The 14,187-nt window shown below is 40.4% G+C and overlaps 1 non-coding gene across 1 annotated transcript; it reads left to right on the top strand.

The window, feature by feature from the left end:
- Window positions 1–11,907: 11,907 nt before the first annotated feature.
- Window positions 11,908–12,014, top strand: LOC141593472 (small nucleolar RNA R71). Its single transcript, XR_012521553.1, has one exon. It is a non-coding gene; the product is annotated as a small nucleolar RNA R71 (small nucleolar RNA).
- Window positions 12,015–14,187: the final 2,173 nt, after the last annotated feature.

Here is a 14,187-nt window from a genome sequence, read left to right as displayed (position 1 = left end):
CCAAGAGTTCTAACGTTAGAACTAGCCAAACAGTGGGCTTATCAATTTACAGAAATTGAGTCTTGGGATCACTTGCATTATTCTTGAGGGAGATCAATTATGCAAGTGCAATGAGTCTACACGATTAAAATGAATTTTAAAATAGACTTAAATCACCTCGATGAGTTGCTTATTTCGTTTTGGTTTTTCTTTCTTTTTCAGCGTAGATCACGATCATTTAAACTGCTTATAACATAATGGTTGGCAATGGAATCCAATTTGCATAAACGCTGACGGGAAGCTCAAGTATCTGACTGAGCCCCTCCCGCCAGCCCCAGGCCCCACGACTCGAGTTAACGAGGTCTCCAAGTATAGCGACTTCGTCATGGAAGCGGGTGCGATTAAAAACGTACTCATTTTTGCAATGGAATCCAATTTGCATAAACGCTTCATAGCCCAAGGTGCAAACAAGATTTTCACCACGCTCACTAAGGAATTCTCGAAAGCACCGAGAATCGTGACCTATGAGCATACCACTCGCTTCTTTGATGCGAGACTCCAGAAGGGCTAACCAGTTAGCCCACACATTCTCAGCATGATTGAGAATGTCGAGAAACTGGAGGCGCTTGATTGTAAAATCAGCGAGAACATCGTGATTGACCGCATGCTTCATTCACTCCACGATGGTTTTGCGCTCTTTAGAGCGAATTACTATATGAATGATTTGAAGAAAAGCCCACATGAACTACACTCCCTTCTCGTACAGACCGAGAAGGACATGAAGTTTAGTGGGAGCATGAAACAGGATGTTCTCGTTGTGTCAAACAAGGGCAAGGGTAAGGGCAAAGCTCAGGCAGACCTAGCGGTAGGTAAACCGAAGTTTAAGAAGTCGGGATCAGGTAAGAGTGGGCCTGGTGAGTCGAGCAACTCATCAGGCGCGACAAAGAGCAAGACCGAAAACATGGAATGCCATCACGCCACAAGATCGGGCATTGGAGGCGTACATGTCCTGTTTACCATGAGGACATAAAAGCAGGTCGCGTTAAACCTGTTGGTATGTCTTCTTCTTCTTCTTCTTTTATTCATATGATTGAGATTAACCACGCAAGTTACGGAACTTGGGTACTAGATACTGGTTGTGGTTCTCATCTGTGTAATCATGTGCAGGGGCTCCGAAACATCGAACCCCTCGTAAAGGGTGCGGTGGACCTGCGTGTTGGGAATGGAGCACGAGTGGCTGCCGTCTCAAGGGGAACATATGTGATCCAACTCCCTAGCGGATTTGAGTTATTTTTATATAACTGCTATTATGTATCCAGTCTTTCTAAAAACATCATTTCAGTTTCTGCACTTGACAAACTTGGTTTTTCATTTGTAATAGAGAATAATTCTTGCATTTTCTCATTACACGATATGATTTATGGCAAGGCAGTCTCCATGAACGGAATTTATGTTTTAGATCAGACCACCGAGATATTACACGTAATGAATAAGAAGTTAAAGGTCGGTGACAAAGATCAAACATACCTATGGCACTGCCGTATGGGACACATTAATGAGAAACGCGTAAAACAACTCATAAAGAATGGAGCTATCTCGGCCTTTGATTTTCAATCATTTGGCACGTGTGAATCATGTCTCATCGGTAAGATGACTCGAATTTCCTTCAAAGGTATTGGAATGCGCGCTGCTGACCTATTAGGACTCATACATACGGATGTGTGTGGACCTATGTCAATCACCGCACGAGAGGGCTATAGGTATTTCATCACTTTCACGGATGATTTAAGTAGATATGGCTATGTCTACTTAATGAAGCACAAAAGTGAATCCTTTGAGAAATTCAAGGAATACCAGAATCGGGTACAGAAACCTCTTTGGGTAGAAAGATTAAAACACCGCGCTCGGGCACCGTGGTGGCGAGTATCTTTCTCACGAGTTTGATCAACACCTCAAAGACTGTGGGATTGCCTTACAGTTAACTCCACCTGGAACACCTCAGTTGAAGGGTGTGTCCGAACGGAGAAATCGAACACTACTTGATATGGTTCGATCCATGATGAGTCACACCGTGTTGCCTGACTCATTGTGGGGTTATGCTCTTCTGTCACCGCTCTAATACTTAACCGAAGTCCGTCTAAAGTCATTGACAAGACTCCATATGAACTATGGAAGGGAACGGTCCCTAACTTGTCCTTTATACGGGTTTGGGGCTGCGAGGCTTATGTCAAGTGGAGACACGAGGATAAGCTCAGCCCGCGATCGGTCAAGACATACTTTATAGGTTATCCTAAAGGAACACTAGGTCATTACTTTTATTCGCCAACCGAACAACGTGTATTTGTTGCGGCTAGTGCGACATTCTTAGAGAAGGAATTTCTCGAGAATGCAAAGAGTGATAGAACCTTCGAATCGTCGGAGGTTCCAACCAAATACCGAGCAACCATTGGAGGAACCAATTCCTTCAATCCCGGCTACGGTTAATATTCCTGAGGAACCTAGGAGGTCGGGTAGAGTCTCTATTCCTCCGGACAGATACATTGGTATGGTCGAGGAACATGACATATATGACATTCTACTCTTAACGAGTAGTGAACCCGCAACATATAAAGGTGCCATGACCAGTTCTGACTCAAAGCTATGGCTTGAGGCCATGCAATCCGAGATGGACTCCATGTATGAGAACAACGTATGGGATCTTGTTGACTTACCTGCTAAGGTTCGTCCCCTTCAATGCAAATGGCTTTACAAGATAAAGCATTCTGTGGAAGGTCAACAAGATATCTATAAAGCACGACTAGTTGCTAAAGGTTTCACCCAAGTGCCAGGTTTGCACTACGATGAAATTTTTGCACCCGTAGTCATGCTGCGTTCCATTCGGATTATCTTAGCGATTGCCGCTTTTCATGACTATGAAATTTGGCAGATGGATGTGAAAACCGCCTTCTTAAACGGTTATTTGGAGGAAGAGTTGTACATGGTACAACCCGAAGGTTTCATCGATCCTGAACATCCTAAGAAAGTGTGCAAGCTTAAGCGTTCCATTTATGGACTTAAGCAAGCTTCTAGGAGTTGGAATCATCGTTTCGACCAAGTGATAAAATAAAATGGATTTACTCGATCAGTCGAGGAACCATGTCTATATATCAAGTCGAGTGGGAGCAAGATTGTCTTCCTAATATTGTATGTCGATGACATACTCCTGATTGGGAATGACATACCTCTCTTAACTTCGGTAAAAGTATGGTTGGAGAACCATTTCCAGATGAAAGATCTGGGTGAGGCACAAAGGATTTTGGGCATCCGTATCTATCGAGATAGATCACGTCGGATGTTATCTCTCAGTCAGGAGTCTTATATATACAAGATACTAGAGAGATTCAAAGATGACTAACTCCAAAGGGGTTTCTTCCTATGGCTCCGTGGGTGCATTTGAGCAAGTCTCGGGCACCCGAGACACCGGAAGAGAAAGAGCGCATGACACGGATTCCTTATGCCTCGGCTATAGGATCAATCATGTATGCCATGATATGCACACGTCCGGACGTGGCATATGCATTGAGTATGACAAGTCGATTCCAACAGCATCCAGGTGAATCACATTGGATGGCTATCAAGAACATTCTTAAGTACCTACGGAGGACTAAAGATTGGGCATTGACTTATGGAGGCGAACAAAAGCTATGCGCAACCTGTTCGCAGATGCTAGCTTCCAAACGGATCGAGATGACTCAAAATCTCGATCCGGATTCGTTTTTACTCTTAATGGCGCTGCATCACCGGAAGAGTTCCAAACAAAGTGTTACAAAGAGATTCTACGACGAGTCCGAGTACTATGCTTTGCGTCCTGAAGCCGCAAAAGGAAGCGATATGGATGCGTCAATTCTTACAAGGACTATCCGTAGTGCCTAGTTCGAATGACCCGATCACCATCTATTGTGACAATAGAGGTGCCATCTTCCAGGCTAAGGAGCCCAAGTCTAGCAACAAGTCTGGACATGTACAACGGAAAGCTCATCTAATCCGAGATTACGTGGAGCAAAAGGAAGTGGTGATAGAAAAGATTGCTACAGATGATAATATAGAAGATCCTCTCACTAAACCATTACGACAAGATAAGCATGAAGGGCATGTTAATTCCATGGGAATTAAACGTGTTCCTAAGTTGTAGTACTCTTTTATGGATTAGATTCTTTTTCTTGTGTACTCTATACAACATCATCGTTTTGATATTTATATATATTTTGTTTTTTCATGTGGAATTGTACGACAATTTTTGAACACCACAAAGTGAACTGAACAAACATTATATTTTGGTCCTTAATTGCCCACATGAGCTGATAACTCTGGCAATTATTTTGTGACGTTGGTTGATGGTGGGTTCAACGAGCCATAAGTCAACCAGTTGACTAACTAATCGCAGAGGCGAGTTATACGGATATCTCGTAGGACACAATTGTGACATCGACGTGGAGTCCTAAATGTTTTATAACATTCGGTGCCAGGTCGTGGATAGGACCTCCATGGTGATCCTAAGAGTCGATTCTTTTGACTATCGACTGTCTCTTGAGATTAAGGCAAATTTTGGGTGACTTTGGTTTCTTTCTCACGGTCATCCGTAACAGGGGGCCAAGTAGATTTTTTCTGGGTCATTTCATGCTGTGCTTAGTTCGGAAGGAGTCGAGTTGAAGGAAATATTCAGCCTTTATCAGGTACTCGAGATTTCTCAGGGCCACTCGAGGAGTCAGAATCGAAATGCATGGCCATGCTCGAATACGAATTCGTTTTATCAGTTAAGTTACTCTCTAGTCGGGGAAACCACTCTTGATACAGATCGATTGTAAAATACGACCTTTGCGGATCCGGATCTGCAAATTGTTTTACATTGAGTTGGAGAAATTTTTAAATGAATATGAGAATCGGTTATCGCACATACACTTGTACGGACAAGTGGGAGTTTGTTGGAGCTGTGTCCTCCAGTTAGTGCGGATAACGTTATTACACATACACTTGTACGGACAAGTGGGAGCTTGTTGGGGCTGGTGTCCTCTACAGTTAGTGCAATAACATTTAAATCTCTAAAAGGATCAAAGGGTATACTTTTGTATTATTATTAGTTGGTCCACGTTTATCAATAACGGTTGGCTTGCTAGATAAGTTTGACGTTATTGTCATACTGATGGCGGTGATCAACTGGTCCCTAAAAGTCACACCTATAGGATACGTTTGAGAGATGTGACGGTATGAAAATACAATCATGTTGATGCCAAAGTTGACTAAGCAGTTAGTCGGAGTCATTGACTAATAATTAGTCAAACGCGATGTTGAGATATTTTATTTAATACGGATTAAATAAAAATGGCTAAGACGAATTAAGCGGTTAATTCGTAAATTAAAAATAAACGATTATATTTAATTGATGTATATTGAATTAATTATACAATATTGTCTTTGTCGGACATGTATTAATATTTCAACTAATCCGTGTTATTAGTCGATATATTAATAACCGATAACCGATGACGATTTATAATAAAACCCGTCATATACATTTAGCATTTTTGAGCCGGACCACGAGTTAAAATTAAGAGGAAGTGGAAGCCCACTTCCCCATGAGGGCTCACGGCTGGCCGAGCAAGAGCAAACAAAAGAGAGGCTCTCTCTCTTTTGTAACCTAATCATTTACTTGCAAAAATATTAGGGTTTTGAGGAGCATTTTCTCTCTGAAAAACCTAGATCTCACATCTAGCAAAACTCACACAACAATTCTCTCAATATTGCAAGGCAATTAGAGAATACATTCTAGCACAAGGGCATAGTTTGCGTGCAATAATTCTCTCAATACGGTCTTGGGTGCAATAATTAGGAGGAAATCTACGTTGATTTCTATTCATTTTGCCGAATTGCACTAGGACCCGAGGTTGATTCTTTACCTTTATCGTTTCTATTGTATTTTCGTTTATGACCATAAATCACATGTTAATTTTGCGTTATAGTCCTAAACTTTAAGGGTTTTATACGGATATTACCCCACAAGTGGTATCAGAGCGAGGCCACGTAAATTTTTCTTTGTGATTTTCATCAAACGAATTGAATCGATAAAATTTTTGCATAAAAAAAAAAAACGTACGGCATTTTTTTGTCTCGGCTGGAATTTTTTTTTCGGCTGTTGTTTTTTTTGGAAACCGTGCCTAGTTTACACGGTTCTTGCTAGATCAGACGATCTTTTGTTTTCCGTTTTGTTCTTTGCGTATTGTTATTTTAAACGATAATTATAACAATATGTTAAGATCCTGTCAATTGTAATTTTGTTTTAATACGGATTATGTTCAAATTGCAATTGGGTTTTAACAAATCGATTTTGTTTTGTTATTGAGGCTCTCGGTTTTTGAGCCGCAGCAAAAGTTTTTTTTTGCTCTTTTGAGCTCTCGGCATTTGCAGCCTTTAAAAAAAAAAAAAAAGAAAAAATTTTTTTGCTGCTCTTTCCACGGTTTAGCCGTGAAGAAATAAAAAAAAAAATTCATTGCCCATCTACCATAGTATCTTTTCTCGTAGAATTAAATTACTTCCACATGACAAAACTTTAGAAATGAGCACTTCAAACTTATTGATAGAAAATACTTTTGGGTTGCCTTACCACAAGGTCAATCAAGGTCACCTGGACAAGTTAACCAAGTCCACATCGCATCACGGGGTTGGATAGGTGACTCACATGCAAACCCTTGACTAGGCTTTGGGTCATGGGTCAAAAGACACTAGTATGACACTATCTAGGGTGTTTTACAACCATTCTAGTAGGCAAAGTCTTAAGTTGAACAAGTATTTGTAATGGCTTAGTTGCTCTTGTCAAAGTTCCTAATTAGGCATTTTTCAAAACTTTTCTAACATGCAACTACATGCTATGATGCAACTAATATAAACATCCTAATGCAAATGATTCTATCAACTAATATGACATATAAACTAAATGCAAGTCCTAAGTTCACATTGTTATACCGCATCAATCAAAATTAAGCCACATAGTCATTAACATAAAGAGGAAAAAGGAGATTGGAAAGATCATACCATGCGGTCTTCAATATCCTCATGTCTCGGATGTGGCGTAGTCGATCAATGTGAACAAGGATAGAACAAACACATTAATATATACAGGACAATTTATACAAAAGGAAATAAACATGTTTTTGGGTTTTCAATTTTTCGAATTTTTATGATTTTCGAAATTTTTCATTTTTTTTGGATTTTTTGAATAAGAGTTAAATGTTAGAATTCCCATCCCCACACTAATATGGGCATTGTCCTCAATGGCCAAAATGATGGAAATTATGCAAAGATGATGCATGATTTCTATACTAAATGCAATCTATACTAAGCTACACTACATGATGCATGGGTTTTTGTTATGACGGAGAGGATAATTTAGATTACCTCCCGTTGTGTATGCATTAACTTCCCCAAACCGAGTGAGACACTATTGCTAATGTCTTAGGATGGGTGTAGTTCATGCACACACTATGCAATGCATGAAACTAATTTGTCATTTTGGATTTTGAAAGCGGGAACAATAAAATGAGAACACCTCAATGGTACCGAGGTGTGAGTCCTCTATAGTGCTAGGACTACTCCATCAATGATCAAGAAAAATATTTCAAACAAAGAGAGAAATAGACAAACCATGAGAGGGTAGGAGCCTCCAAGGCTTGCTAATCTTCTATCATATCATCATCATCACCACTTTCCTCATTAGAAGTGGTCTCATTGCCACTTTCCTCTTCATTTGCTTCTTCACTTTCTTCTTCATCTTGTTCACCATCTTGCTCACCATCCTCTCCTCCTTCTTCACTTGCTTCTTGTTGAAGTTAGGATCAAAGTATTTGGCTAGGATAGTGACTAAGCCGCCATTGACAATAATGGTAGTGCCCTTCTTCCCACAATCAATGTTGAGCCATCTATCTACCAAAAGCCTTAAAGAGTTGAAAGGCTTGGTGTGTACTCTCCCAATATTCAAAGCCGATTCAAGAAGAATAAAATCAAGTTTGGTGAAATGGTTGGTATCTTTCCTTGCGATAATGGTGTTTCCTATGACCTTGTGCCATACTCTTATGCCCGGATGGTGGACTAAAAGAGCACGACTCGCATGAAAGTCCTCAAATTTCCTTCCGGAAATTGCCTCCCAAAGAGGGTCGGGGTCATACTTTCCATAATTCTTGAAATAACTCGGTTCATCACTAAGACCCAAAATTTCACCCAATTCTCTAAAGGAAATGCGTCTACTAACATTAGCTAGACGAAACTCGAGATTTTCCCTAGTCTCAACTTTGGTGACTTTCAAAGGACTCAAAAACTCCAAGGTAAGGGAGGGGTATGTCAATTCCTTTGTTTCAAACAATTTCTTCAACCCCATTGCTTTGAAAAAGGCTCTACTTTGCTCAAGGACACCTAATTTATCTAAGGTATCTTCACAAATAAATTTGGTGGATTGAAGTGATTTCCTAGCAAACTTGGCAAAAGTATCTCTATGGGTTTTGGAAATAAAAGTTACCTCCGGATAATGCAAGAGTTGATCGATTTCCGGAGTAGTAGATGTTGTTGCTCCCATAGAAGGTTGTTGTTGTTGTTGCACTTCCAAGTTTGGGGTTGCTACCACCATAGCCAATGCTTTCTTTGCTTGAAGAGCCTTTTGCCTTTGTGAAAGTGTCTTTGCTGCCTTTGTTGCCTTTGTTGCTCCCTTAGTCCTTGCCATTGATGAATTAACCAAGAAAAGAATGAAAAATCTTCAATTAGTAGTGTATCCAAATCGATTTAAAGGTGAAAGGCTTTGCCTTTATGAATTCAAAAATCGACTCAAAGGTTGAAGATTTGTGCTTGGTTTTGATTGTTATTGGAAAAGGAGTGATTGATTTGTTGTTAGAAGGATGGTTTGATTTGATTTTGGTGAATGTAGTTGAGGAATTTTGTTTTTGTGATGGAGAGGATGAGGGTTTTGATATTTTGAAGTAGTGTTATGAATGAATGAATGAATGAATGAAGGTGGGAGGGGTTTTATAAAGACCGAAATTTTCGAACTGCAGGGGCAATCCGTGCGGTTTCTGCCCAATACGGGCGGATTCTGGACTTTTTGGGTTTGATAAAACTCGCCTAAAGACGGGCGTATTCAAGAGAAGACGCTCGGATTAGCTGACATGGGACTGGCGGATTCTCCAGAAGAGGGACGGATTTCAGTCCAGAAATTTTTCTTGTTTTCCTCAGCTTAGAAGACGGGCGTCTTCTTTTCAAGACGGACGGATTTTCAGAGACGGGCGGATTGCTGTTCAGGACGCCCGGATTCTCTTACAGTCAAAAATATTTCAAAAATGCATCTCATAGGGACGTGCGTCTTCTGCCCAGTACGGTCGGATTGCATGAAAACGGGCGGATTCTCCTGAATCCGCTCGGATTCTCCTGAATCCGCTCGGATTCTACCCCTTTTGTACCCGGATTAAGTTCCATCCGTGTACAATGCATTTCCCTTACCATTCTTCCATTCTTCTTCATGTCTCGTGTTCTTCATTGTGGGGGCATTACTAGGCAAGGATAGCCTAGGCAATTGTCATCCCCACACTAAGGTAAAGCACTACACATCAATTGAAATTGTTAGTCCCTCCCTCACTTCTCTCAAACATGACAATTATCTTGATCAAAGTAAATAAAATAAATCCAAAGATGACAAAAATGCAATACAAGAATTGAAATGCGAGTTAGGGAGTTAGAAGTATTTACAAACGGTGGTTTAGGGAGGACTCCACCAAACTCTCATTGTTGATGAGATGTCAAGGGGGCATGTTCAAGGTGTTGTTGATGTTGCTCAACACCTTGAAGAAATAATCAAAAGCTTGTTCATTATCGTTATAAAGCTCTTCAATAGACCTTTGCCCTTGTTGTCGTTCTTGATCAATGGCATTACCAATGTAGGGATTAAAAATCCCTTCAAATTCGTCGTCCCAAAGACCACAAACTTCATTAAGTTGATCATTGAAAATTTCTTGATTTGATGGAGACAACTCTCCCAATTTCTTCTCTTGGCCAATGAGGCCATCCTTTTCTTCTTTGATTGATTTTGATGAGCTTTGCAAGCTCTCCTTGTCACAATTCACTTGCTCTTTGAATGGAGCATCTTCAATTTCCTTCTTCCATTGGAGTTCCGATTTCTTCCTCTCATCCTTTCGGCTATAATGATCAATCATGAAACACGGTTCATGCAAACGAGGAGCTCTCATAGTCTTGTCAAGATTAAAGGTTATGCTTTCATCTCCCACTTCTAGAGTGAGCTCACCATGTTTCACATCAATCACCGCACCCGCGGTGTGTAGGAATGGTCTTCCTAGAATGATCGGAATGTTGGAATCTTCCTCCATATCAACAATGACAAAGTCCACCGGGATGAAAAACTTCCCAATTCGTACGGGGACATCTTCCCATATCCCTAATGGTGTCTTCGTCGATCTATCGGCCATTTGGAGTGTGATGTTGGTGCATTTAAGCTCTCCCATCCCCAACCTTTTACTCACCGAGTACGGCATGACACTCACACTAGCCCCTAGATCACATAAGGCTTTGTTGATCGTTGTGTCGCCAATGGTACACGGTATTGAGAAGCTTCCCGGATCCTTTAGTTTTGGAGGTGAACTCCCTTGAAGTATTGCACTACTCACCTTAGTGAAGGCGATAGTCTCAAGTTTCCGGATCGACTTCTTCTTTGTGAGGATATCTTTCATGTATTTCGCATAGGCCGGCACGTGATTGATTAATTCCGTGAAAGGAATCGAGACTTCCAAATTCTTGACAATTTCCATGAACTTTCCAAGTTGGTCATCAAATTTGGGCTTGGCTTGAAGACTTGGAAAAGGAAGTCTAATCACAACGGGCTCCTTCTCCTTGACCTTGTCTTCATTTTTCTCTGAACTTTCTTCCTTTGATGATTCTCCATTTTTGGAGTTTTGCACAATTTCTTCCTTATCACTAGCTTCCACAACTTCATCCTCAACTTGCTTCTTCGGTGCTTCATACCTTGTACCACTTCTCAAGTGAATGGCACTAACCGTTTCATGTCTTGGGGGATTACTTTGAGGTGGTAATTGCCCCTTTTGTCTTTGTGAGCTTTAAGATGCTAGTTGAGTCAATTGGGTTTCCAACATCTTGGTGTGAGCTAGGATGTTGTTGATGGTTGTTTCCTTTGCTTGGCTATCTTTTTGCATTTGAGCGAAAAATTCTTGTTGATTCTTTTGCATTTGGAGGACCGCTTTTTGGACATCAAAACCTTGGTCATTTTGGTGATTGTATGGATTTTGATTTTGGTAACCTTGGTTTTGATTGTAAAAGGGTCTTTGATTTTGGTTTCTGATGGGAGGTGGGGTGTATGTTGTTTGAGGGTTTTGAACATTTTGGCTTTTGTATGAGAGATTTGGATGGAATTTGGTGTTTTCATTGTAATAGTTGGAATAAGGAGTACCACTCTTGTATGCTTGGAAAGCATTCACTTGTTCATTTGTTCCCCTACATTCACTTTGGTCATGTCCCAAAATTCCACAATTCTCACATATCCCACTTGGGATTGATGAAGATGCCGTCATGGCATTGACATGATGCTTTGGTGATTTTGAGACTTCTTCAAGTCTAGCCATAGCTTTTTCAAACTTCAAATTGATTGTGTCAATTTGAGCACTAAGTTGAGCACCCAATTGAGTAACGGAGTCCACTTCATGCTTTCCTCCTCTAGTAGCCTTGCGAGGTCTACTATATTGTGAGTTATGGACCGCCATTTCCTCAATTTTGTTCCATGTTTGATTGTCATCAACTTCGGTGAACATTCCATTTGATCTCATATTGAGAATGTTCCTTGAATCTTCATATAAACCATTCCAAAATTGTTGTACCAAGAACCATTCGCTAAGTCCATGGTGAGGACATGAGCGACAAATTCCCTTGAACCGCTCCCAAGCTTCATACAAAGATTCTTCATCCCTTTGCTTAAAACCCGTAATTTGAGCTCTTAGCATGTTAGTCTTTTCCGGTGGGTAGAATTTTTTGTCGAAAGCTAGAGCCAACGTCTTCCAAGAATCAATTCCGAGAGTGGCCTTATCAAGGCCCTTTAACCATTGCTTCGCGGTGCCAATTAGAGAAAAAGGAAATAAGACCCATCGAATTTGGTCTTGAGTTACACCGGTTTGAGAAATCGCATCACAATAGTCGCAAAAGGTTTCCATATGAGAATGAGGGTCTTCACTAGGCATCCCCCCAAATTGGCTCCTTTCGACTAATTGGATAAAGGCGGATTTGGCAATAAAATTTCCGGTTAGATGTTGTGGTGTAGGAGTACCATTGGGTGGGTTCTCCTCGGTGGGTACGGAGTGTGATGAAAACTTAGGCATTCTAGGTTGATTTTGGGGTGTATTGTGTAATGGGTTCTCCTCTCCTTCTATTGCGAAAGGGTTGATGAACTCAATAGTTGGTTGAACAACTTCACTAATACCTCTCAAATTCCTCCTAGCAAGTCTCCTATTGTTCGTCAAGGTTCTTTCAATTTCACGATCAAAAGGTAACAAATCACCTTGTGATCTTCTAGACATGCAAAATATCAAACAACTTGAAAATAATTAGAACAAACCTTGAGGAGTTTTACTTCCCCAAGGCAAAGAAAAGACACAACTAATAACAATGTAAAGAAATCTAAATCAAGCTAACACCGTCCCCGACAACGGCGCCATTTTTGATCGGTCCGTTTCGTGTTCACAAATAGAAAGATGTGGTCGTTGGGTCACGTCCGAATCAAAACACAATTTATAGCTTCACAAACAACTCTACAATTAGTAAAGAGGCAAGTAAAGGTCGGATCCCAAGGGACGGGAATTGAGATGAGATTTCAATTGAAACTAGTGGTGTCTTAGGGGTGTCACAAATTGGGTTGATGTAGAAGGTCACTAACTAAAATACCAATGTAAATAAACAAGCAAGATGAATTAAAAGGGTTGTAAACAGTTGATAAAAAGCACTAGGGTTGAGATCAAAACAAGCAAGCAAATAAACCATGAAAGCATATTAATTTAAGCATGAATCATTCCCCATGTTGGTTTCCCCTAATCACCCATTAACCCTAGCTAAGAGACTACTCACTCATTATCATGTTGATCATGCTAGCAAGGTTGTCAATCATACCAACAAAATGAAACATGATGAATAAATGAAAGTAATTAACAATAATTAAAAAGGGATTGAGAGAATTATACCTACTAATGATTCCAATAATAAAGCAAATATAAAAGAAGTACTTGATGCCTGATTGAGAAGTTGTCAATCTCCCAATAATAACCCAAATAATCTTCAATTACCCAAAATAAAAGATGAACACAAGAGAGATTAAGGAAATAAAACTTGTATTAGAACTTGATTAATTGTTGATTACAAAACTAAAGATAGATTTGATTGATATTAACTACTCTAATTATTGATAAGAAGAACATGCTCTTCTAATTAGACTAATGGGGTATTTATAGTGGAAATTAGGGGGATGCATTAGGGTTAACTAAGGGCTAAACTAGTAATTACACTTTTTAGATTGAGCAGGGAGGAGCCGGTATTTTCCGAAGGAAGGGCTTCTTTCTTTGTAGCTTGGAGAAGACGAAAATGCGCCAGAGGAATCCGAGCGGATCGAGGGTCGGGACGGGCGGATTCTCAGCGATGGAACCCGAGCGGATTCAAGAGAATCCGGGCGGATTGTGGTGGTGGAACCCGAGCGTCTTGGTGGAAAATCGCACGGATTGTGCAGGTGGAGGACGGCCGGATTGTAGACAATCCGCACGGATTGTGCCTCAGCAAGACTTCTTCTTCTTTTCTTCCCTTTTCTTCATAAATTCCTTGGGGATTTCCTTGGGGACTTAAGGATCCTTTCTCAACATTGCTCATCTACTATCATATGTACAAAGGCCTTCTAATCTTGTCTCTCCTTGATGCTTGGTCATTGGATTCGATCAATTTAGTCTCGTTTTGCCATGAAAATGCAAGATTCTTACTCCTTTTCTACCAAGGGATCAAAATCTCAAAGAATATGCAAAACAAAGAACTAAAGATAATAAATGACCCAAATATGCACTAAAAAGCATGGGAACAAGGCTAACTCGGGGGCTAAATATGCGCTAATTATGGTCACATCAATTTGATATCTGAAAACGGTTA

Source organism: Silene latifolia, chromosome 7 (genome assembly GCF_048544455.1).
Source record: "Silene latifolia isolate original U9 population chromosome 7, ASM4854445v1, whole genome shotgun sequence".
Taxonomy (NCBI): Eukaryota; Viridiplantae; Streptophyta; class Magnoliopsida; order Caryophyllales; family Caryophyllaceae; genus Silene; species Silene latifolia.
Note: the sequence above shows the minus strand (reverse complement) of the source record. Positions and strands in the feature narration are given on the sequence as shown.